Source organism: Orycteropus afer, unplaced genomic scaffold (genome assembly GCF_000298275.1).
Source record: "Orycteropus afer afer isolate SDZICR_OR568_19922 unplaced genomic scaffold, OryAfe1.0 scaffold00090, whole genome shotgun sequence".
Taxonomy (NCBI): Eukaryota; Metazoa; Chordata; class Mammalia; order Tubulidentata; family Orycteropodidae; genus Orycteropus; species Orycteropus afer.
The window spans coordinates 5,455,030-5,463,595 of NW_006921677.1; positions in this window are offsets into that span (position 1 = coordinate 5,455,030).

Sequence of the window (8,566 nt, forward strand, 5' to 3'; positions counted from 1 at the left end):
TTTTTTTTTTTTTTTTTTTTTAGTGTTCCATCTTAGTGCATCTGTTACATTTTTTACTGTATCTCTTTGTATAGTATTATTTCATAATTGCCTTTGGGACTATGTTCTACACATAATTAACTCTACATGGTCCACTTAGAATCAGTATTTTTCACCACTTTCAGTGGAATACAGAAACATTACGACTACTAGCCAAAAGGTTGGTGGTTCAAATCCACCCAGAGGTGCCTTGGAAGACAAGCCTGGCAATCTGCTTTCAAAAGATCACAATCTTGAAAATCTTATAGAACAGTTCTACTCTGCACACATGGGGGTGTCATGAGTCAGAATCACCTTGACAGCAACTAATAATAACAACAACAACTATATAGTTTCCTTTAGTATCAATCCCTTAATATATATTGTAGTTGTCATATGGTGTCCCTGGGTGATGGAGATAGTTAATGTGCTCAGTGACTAACAAAAACGTTGGAGGTTCAAGTCCAACAATAGGCATTTTGGAAGAAAGATCTGAAGATCTACTTCTAAAAGATTAGCCATTGAAATCCCAGTAGAGTAGAGTTCTACTATGATAATCATGAGCTTGGCACGACTCAAAGTTGACTCAATGGCAACAGGTTACTGGTATGAATTACATCTATATGTTAAAAAGCCCATCTGATAATGTTTTAATCTTTGCTTTCAGCCATCAAACATATTTTAAAATACTCAAGAGGAGAAGAATACACTTAGGGTATCTTATATATTTACTCAGATATTTACTATTTCTGTTCTTTCTTTATAACTGTATTCCAAATTTCCTTCTGGTACCTTTCCCCTTCTGGCTGAGAAATATCATTTAGGAAATCTTCAGAGCAGATTTTCTTCTAGGGCTTTCTGTCTGTGCTCCATGGTCCATTTCTAGATCCCAGGCTACACTGAATTTAGGCCAGGGAAATAAATTGGTAAACTCACCAACAGTTCAGTGGTACCTCAAATTCAGGCACATTCTCAAATCTATCTACTATTATTTACTTCCCAGAATACTCCACTAGTTGCTTCATGAACTTGGTCCAGTAGATGGGACAAAGTGGAGGGAGCTTACTCTATCTTAGTGGAACTAGAAACTTGCTGGTAGATTTTTAAGTCTTGACCTTGAAAGAGAAGTTGATGACTATAACCCTAATTCATATAGACTCAATATTGGAGATACAGTTTTTAATCATTGTTATTTCTATATATTTTCAGTCAGTATACCACAGCATAGTCCCTAAGGCATTTGACTGCCAACCAGAAGTCTGGCAGTTCAAACCCACCAGCCACTCCTTGGAAGAAAAACTGGACAATCTACTTCCATAGAGATACCATCTTGGAAGCCCAAGGAGGGGTCACCATGAGTCAAATTGACTTTCAAACTTCCAGAAAACGTTAATACTAGTACAAGAAACTTCCTTATATTCTTCACTCAGATTTTCCAATACTTTACAATTTGTCCCATTTTATGTATCATTCCCTCCCCATCTCAAGAAAGCTAACTATGTAGATACAAGTATGTTGTTTTTAGGTGCTGTTGAGCTTGTTCTGATCTATAACAGCCCAGTGTACAATAGAATGAAAAGATGCCCAGTCTTGAGCCATACTCACAATCATTGCTATGCTTGAGCCCATCATTACAGGCGCTGTGTCAATCTATCTCATTAAGGGTCTTCCCCTTTTTTACTAACCTTCTGTTTTACCAAGTATTATATCCTTCTCTAGGGATTAGTCCATTCTGACAACATGACAAAGTACAAGAGATAAAATCTAGCCATTTTCACTTCTAAAGAGTATTCTGTGTGTGTGTGTGTGTGTGTGTATATATATATATACATATACATATATATACATACATATACATATGTATATATATGTAACATATACATATATATATACATATGTACATATATTTATATTTTTTCCCTGAATCATTAAAGACTAACTTGGAGGCATTGTTTTAACTGAATCCTAAAAATGTCAAAGCATAATTTCCTAAAAACAATGACATCTTCCTACAAAACCATTGTACAATGATAAAAATCCAAATAATTTAATATTGATATAATTGAAATAATATTATTATGTAATTTATAGCTGTATTCAAATTTCATCAACCTAATATCCTGTATAAATACTTCACCACCCTGATCTAGAACAGATTTCTAGATCATGCAGTTCATTCTAATCGCCTTAATAAGAAACAGTTCCTTGGCCCTTTCTTTGTCTTTCTTGACTGATCTTTTTGAAGAATGCAGGCCCATTATTTTGTAGAATGTCCTTCAATTTGACTTGGCTGATATTTATTTCCTCATGCTTGTATCTGGTTATGAATTTTTAGCCAGAATACCACAGAAGTGATGCTTTGTCTTTCTTCATGAATCATATCAGGAACCTCTTACTGTCAGTTTGTCCAAATATTGGTGATATTAACTTCTGTACCTTGATTAGGCTGTGTCTACTAGGTTTACGTACCAAAAACTAATAGAGATTCTGCCCAATAACTAGTTCATGGAGTAAGTTTAAGGAGAAGCAGTGGCTGCCTGCTCTTGTGAAACACTTTCTCTTGCATCATTTAGGTTAGCAGTTGTATTGACCTAACTTCCAGAGAATGCATTATTTGAATTCTGCCTGGAATCAAAACAAACCTTGGTTTTTTCTTCTGTTGTTTGTTTGCTATTCCCGGATGAGACCTAAGTGCCTATGCCTGGGTGGCAGTCAGCCTTTCCCAGCCATTGCCTGTGCCACCACAGTTATTATGCATGCCTGTGGTGGGCAAATGAATGGTGTCTGACCAGCTCCATGGGTGGGAGGGGAAAAGTTTACTGAATGACAGAGCACTAACTTCATGGGAAAAAAGTATATCACAGACCTTACTTCTGGTTCTCAAATTTGTTCAATGAAAAAGGTTTTTTTGAAGATGAATTTCAGCAAAGAGTCATTCAAGATAGTTTAGTTCCTGAAAGCACTCCCATCCTCCTCCTTGGTCTCTACCTACTACATGTACAGGAGCCAGTGTGAGCTCTCTAGAGTTGTGGATAAGTTGAGACAAGTAATCAATATTTCATTTCTATATTTATAACTCCACCGTAATGCAAGTCTGACAAAGCAAATGCCATTAAGGAAAAAGAAAATAAATAAATAAATTCATACCAGGGTATTTCACATGGCTTCCTGAATATACTTGCACTAACAAACTGAAGCCACATCCTCAGAAGAGTTCATTATATTCAGGTTATCCCACTAGTTCAATGTGGTTCCATTAACTCTGCACCACAGCAATTAGCACTGAACTTCCAAAGTTACTGAAAGGAGATGAGAAAACAAATATAGCACTGAGCCCAGGCCAGGTGAAGAAATGTCTCAAGTTTATTTCCCACAGCAGTTTAAAACATTTAGGAGATAAATTATGGATTAGTGCTCCGTTTTGGTTTAGTAGTTTCAAATCCTCAACATATTCAATATAGTCTTTCCAGGGCTTCGAGTGCTCCATTGTAGAACAGTGATAGCAAGAGCCTTGAATAGCTTGTTTCTGGATTTTTCCTTTTCAATAGAATCTAGATATTTTTAAAAGAAGAAAAATATATATTTGATTATTTGAAAGCAATATTTGACACAGGGCAAGTAGAATGGGCAATCAGCCAGGACTACATAGTAATTTCTCCAGTTCAGTAGTAGTCAGAAGATCCTCAGAACACATATAGCAAGTCTATGCAAATACACAAGCTTAAGTGAAACATTGGAGGTTCAATTCTGCCCAGAGGTACCTAAGAAGAAAGGCCTGGTGATCTACTTTTAAAAAATGAGCCAATGAAAACTCTAATGAGCAGAGTTCTGCTCTGACACACATGGAGTCTCCATGAGTCAGAGGTGACTACACAGGAACTAATTCTGGTTTGTTGTTGTTGTTGTTATTGTTATGTGCCGTCAAGTTGGACCCAACTCATAGCGACCCCTCCTTGGGTTTCTGAGGCAGTATCACTATGGAAGTAGATTGCCCAACCTTCCTTCCAAAGAGTGGCTGGTGAGTTTGAACCGCCAGCCTTCTGGTTAGCAGTCAAGTGCCTTAGGCACTATACTACCAGAAAATAATGTTCTGGACAAGGCCATATTGAGTATTGCCCTATTCTAAGTGGAGCATTTTGTCACTCTTAGTTAGGGTTAGCATTAGGGTTAGAGTTAGGGTTAGGGTCTTTACGTCTGCATCTTACTCTTAAGTCTACCATCTCTCACCATGAACCACTTAAAAAAATTGACTTATTTTTCAAAATTTATAATAGCATATTTGTTTTATTATTTTGTTTTAGGCTTCATCTGGTATTCCTAAATGATTTCTTTTCTACACTTCCCTTTTCCTTTTATGGTCAAGATTCATTTTTCACTCTCCCTTTCATACCTTTCTTCCTTCAATATGTCTCTCATTAGAAATTCTTATTCTTTTCAGTAATCTACTGGGGAGATGAAATATTTTTGAAACAAGGCCCAGGTGAATTCTGGTCATTTCTCTTTTGAAAAGACCATTCAGTTCCAACTAGTTCTGGGAGACTGTTAGGTGGAGGTTGGAAGCAGGCCCGGCCAGAGATAGGTCTGTTCCCTGAGACAGTCCTGTGAAGTTGACCTCACTTACTTCTGGATTATTCTTTATGGTTGATGTGGAGCAGCCACCTCCGGGGTATCTATATATAAGATATATTTGGCTGGTATGGGATCCTCAGATCCTAATTAGTTAAAGAACGAGGTAAGGAGACGGTACAGAGGAAAGTCTGACTGAATTTTATTCTGTATCAGAATTCCTCATCTACATTCAGATCTCCATACAGTTCTCTAGTTTCCCACTTTTCCCCTGAAGTATCTTTCTGTTTCTTTTTTCTTTTCTGTGTGCTTAGACAGTAGAATCATAGTGTGGTGGTTATGTTTGTGTATCAACTTGGCTAGGCCTGGTTGAATGGCTGTACAGCTGGATGTAGTATTCCCCATGATGAGACTGGTAATCAACTCCATGGTGGAATCTACCAGAAGCAGCTGAGTAGCTGCCATTGGGAATGTGGTCTGCTTCCTGTATTTAAGGAGAACCCTTGGGAATGGTCTCTAGCCTATGGCACGCTTGGACCCTGCATGTAGTTGTGTCATTGCTCAGCAGCCTGCCACGCTCTGCCAACCTTGGGATTTACAGTGGACTTAAGTTAATGGCCTGCCGTGTGGATTGGTAACATCGGGACTGTACCTCTTTACTTGTCAACCTTGGGGCTTCTCAGCCTCAGCAGCCAGCAGCTGTCTGAGTGAAGAAATGCCTCTAGCTCCAGTGGGCCAGGATCAGGAAGCAGAGCTGGACCCCAAGGTTGAGGGGCCTTCACCCAGCCCCTAGAGCCTGGCACTTTGCACTTGGACTCAAAGCCTCTGAATTGTAAGAATAAACTCCTGTTTATTAAGGCTATCCCATTTGTGGTGTATACCTGTCAGAGTGGCACTGTTGTTGTTATATGCCATCGAGTCAAACCCGACTCATAGTGACCCCTCCTTGGGTTTCCGAGGCAGTATCACTACGGAAGTAGGATAACCCAACCTTCCTTTCAAGGAGTGGCTGGTGGGTTTGAACCGCCAGCCGTCTGGATAGCAGGCAAGTGTCTTAGCCACTATGCTACCAGAGCTCCCTAGGTAATCAGAACAGAATTTGGTACCAAGAGAGTGGAGTGTTGCTCTGACAGATGCCTAAAATGTGGAAACAGGAGTGGAGTGCGTCCTTGACCCGAGACCCTGGCAGAGAGACCCTGGCATACGGCATAACAGATGGCAGGAAAGACAGCAAGAGACCAGCATGAAAGACAGCAGGAGTAGAGCCCAGAGACTGGCATGAGAGATGGCAGGAGCAGAGCCGAGAAAACTGGCATGAGACAATGACAGCCTTACCAGCCCACAGAGGAGAAAGCTTGATGCCTTTGGTTAGGCGGCTTCCTGGCAGAGTTGGTTGCCTTCAGGCATTAATTGGTAGAAAAGATTGGCATGAAGTGGAGTAGTAGGTTGGCCAGCCCATGGAGCAAAAAAAAAGCCAAGTACTTTTTGGGCACAGTTTTTCAGCGGAGTGGGTTGCCTTCAGCATTAATCACCAGAAGCAGAGAGACCAAGGACACAGAAGCAGAGCTGCCTCAGCCTGAAAGGGTAGGACCATGGCCTTTGGGGGTGGAATGATCACAGCCCCCTAGGTTTCAGAGAGCCAGGCCCTCCAACTTGATTCTGGAGTGTGGGGCTGCTCATTTATGTGAGCCAGTGGGATGGAGCCATAGCCGCTGCCCAAGAGTGAGGGGGCAGGGCTGCCATGCCCAAGATGGAGAGGATCAGGGCCCTCCAGGCCAAGGGAGTGAGGTTACTATTCAGGAACTAGGGGACTGGAGCCACCCAGTGAAAGAGACCTGTACAGATACCACCCATTGAAGATCTGTATAGGTGCCAAGTTGACAAGGGGTGGAATTGTGATGGTTATGTTTGTATGTCAACTTGGCTAGGCCTGGTTGAGTGGCTGGGCAGCTGGATGTAGTATTTCCATGATGAGACTGGTAATCAACTCCATGATAGAATCTACCACAAGCAGCTGAGTAGGTGGTTTTTGGTATGTGGTCTGCTTCCTGTATATAAGGAGAAGTTTTGAGAATGGTCTCTAGCTTATGGCACACTTGGACCTTGCATGTAGCCATGTTGTTGCTCAGCAGCCTGCTACCCTCTGCTGACCTTGGGACTTAGAGTGGACTTAAGTTAATGGCCTGCCATGTGGTTTGGTAATATCAGGACCGTGCCTTTTTCCTTGTCAACCTTGGGGCTTCTCAGCCTCAGCAGCCAGCAGCTGTCTGAGTGAAGAAATGCCTCTAGCTCCAGTGGGCCAGGAGCAGGAAGCAGAGCTGGACCCCAAGGTTGAGGGGCTTTCATGCAGCCCCTAGAGCCTAGCACTTTGAACTTGGACTTAAAGCCTCCAAATTGTAAGAATAAACTCCTGTTTGTTAAGGCTTTCCCATTCATGGTATATTCTGTCAGAGTGGCACTAGGTAACCAGAACACATAGTATGTTGAGGTTGAAATGGACCTTAGTGGTTACCCAGCCTTGTTCCCTATTTTGATAAATAAAGAAAATGGCACATAAAGAGGACACAGGAATATGAAAGAGACTGATAGGAGAAGTACAGATTTTGAAGTCAGAAAAGCTGGGTTCACTTCTACCTCCATTTACTTGATGCCTCTGAGGCTTAGTGTCTCATCTGTAAAATGAGATAAATGATACTGATCATATGAATCTTTTGAGGGTTGAATGAGATAGCATATATACAGTGCCCAGGACAGTGATTGCTATATACAAGTTGACCACTTACTATCAAGTGAATTCCAAATCATGACAACCACATGTGTGTCAGAGTAAAACTGTGCTCCATAATGTTTTCAATGACTAATACCTCAGAAGTAGATCACTAGGCCTTTTTTTCAAAGCAACTTTGAGTGGACTTGAATTTCCAATGTTTTTGTTAGTAGCCAAGTGCAGTCACTGTTGGCACCACCCAAGGACTTCCAACTGGTACATAGTATGTGCTTTTGATTTTTTTCCTTTCTCTTTTCTCAGCACCTTCTCTAACATTGTCTTCAAAGCCCTCCCTGTCATTTCCCTTATGCTTTCTCTCAAGTGATTATTCTAAGAAGCTATTTTGCTTGTTCTCTTGCTTACCACCATCTGATTCTACCCCTTCCTCTGTTTCTCTTTCTAGTGAATATACAATCCCAAGGACAGTCTTGCACTTCCATTCATCTTCAGAATCCTATCTTTCAAAAGCCAGCTTCTAAAAGTATTTATTTCTGTACATTTAGTGTGTTTTCACCCTTTCCTGTCACACTTCCTTCATCACTAACCTGGCACTTGCTATACCCTGCTTGGTATCATTGGTTGTTGTTGTCGTTAGGTGCCGTGAGTCATCTCCAACTCATAGTGACCCTGTGCACAGCAGAATGAAACACAGCCCAGTCCTGTGGCAGGTCCGTGATCCCTGCTATACTTGAGCCCATCGCTGCAACCACTGTGTCATTCCATCTCATTGAGGGCCTTCCCTCCTTTGTCGACCCTCCACCTTACCAAGCATGACATCCTTGTCCAGGGAATGGTCCCTTCTGACAACATGACCAAAGTAGGTGAGACGAAGTCTGGTCATTTCCACCTCCAAGGAGCATTCTGTCTGCACTTCCTCCAGGACAGATTTGTTAGTTCTTTTAGCAGTCCATGGTACTTTTAGCATTCTCCTCCAGCACCACATCTCAAAAGCATCAATTCTTCTTCAGTCTTCTTTTCTATTCATTGTCCAGCTCTCCCATGTATATGAGGAGATTGAAAATATTGTGGCTTGTGTCAGATGCACCTTAGTCCTCAAGGAGACATCTTTGCTCCTCAGCACTTGAAAGAGATCCCTTACAGCCGACTTGCCCAGTGCTATACACCCTCTGATGTCTTGACTGTTGCTTCCATTGGCGTTGATTGTAGAACGAAGATGTGAAGTCTTTGACAATTTCAATCTTTTTTTTTTTTTTT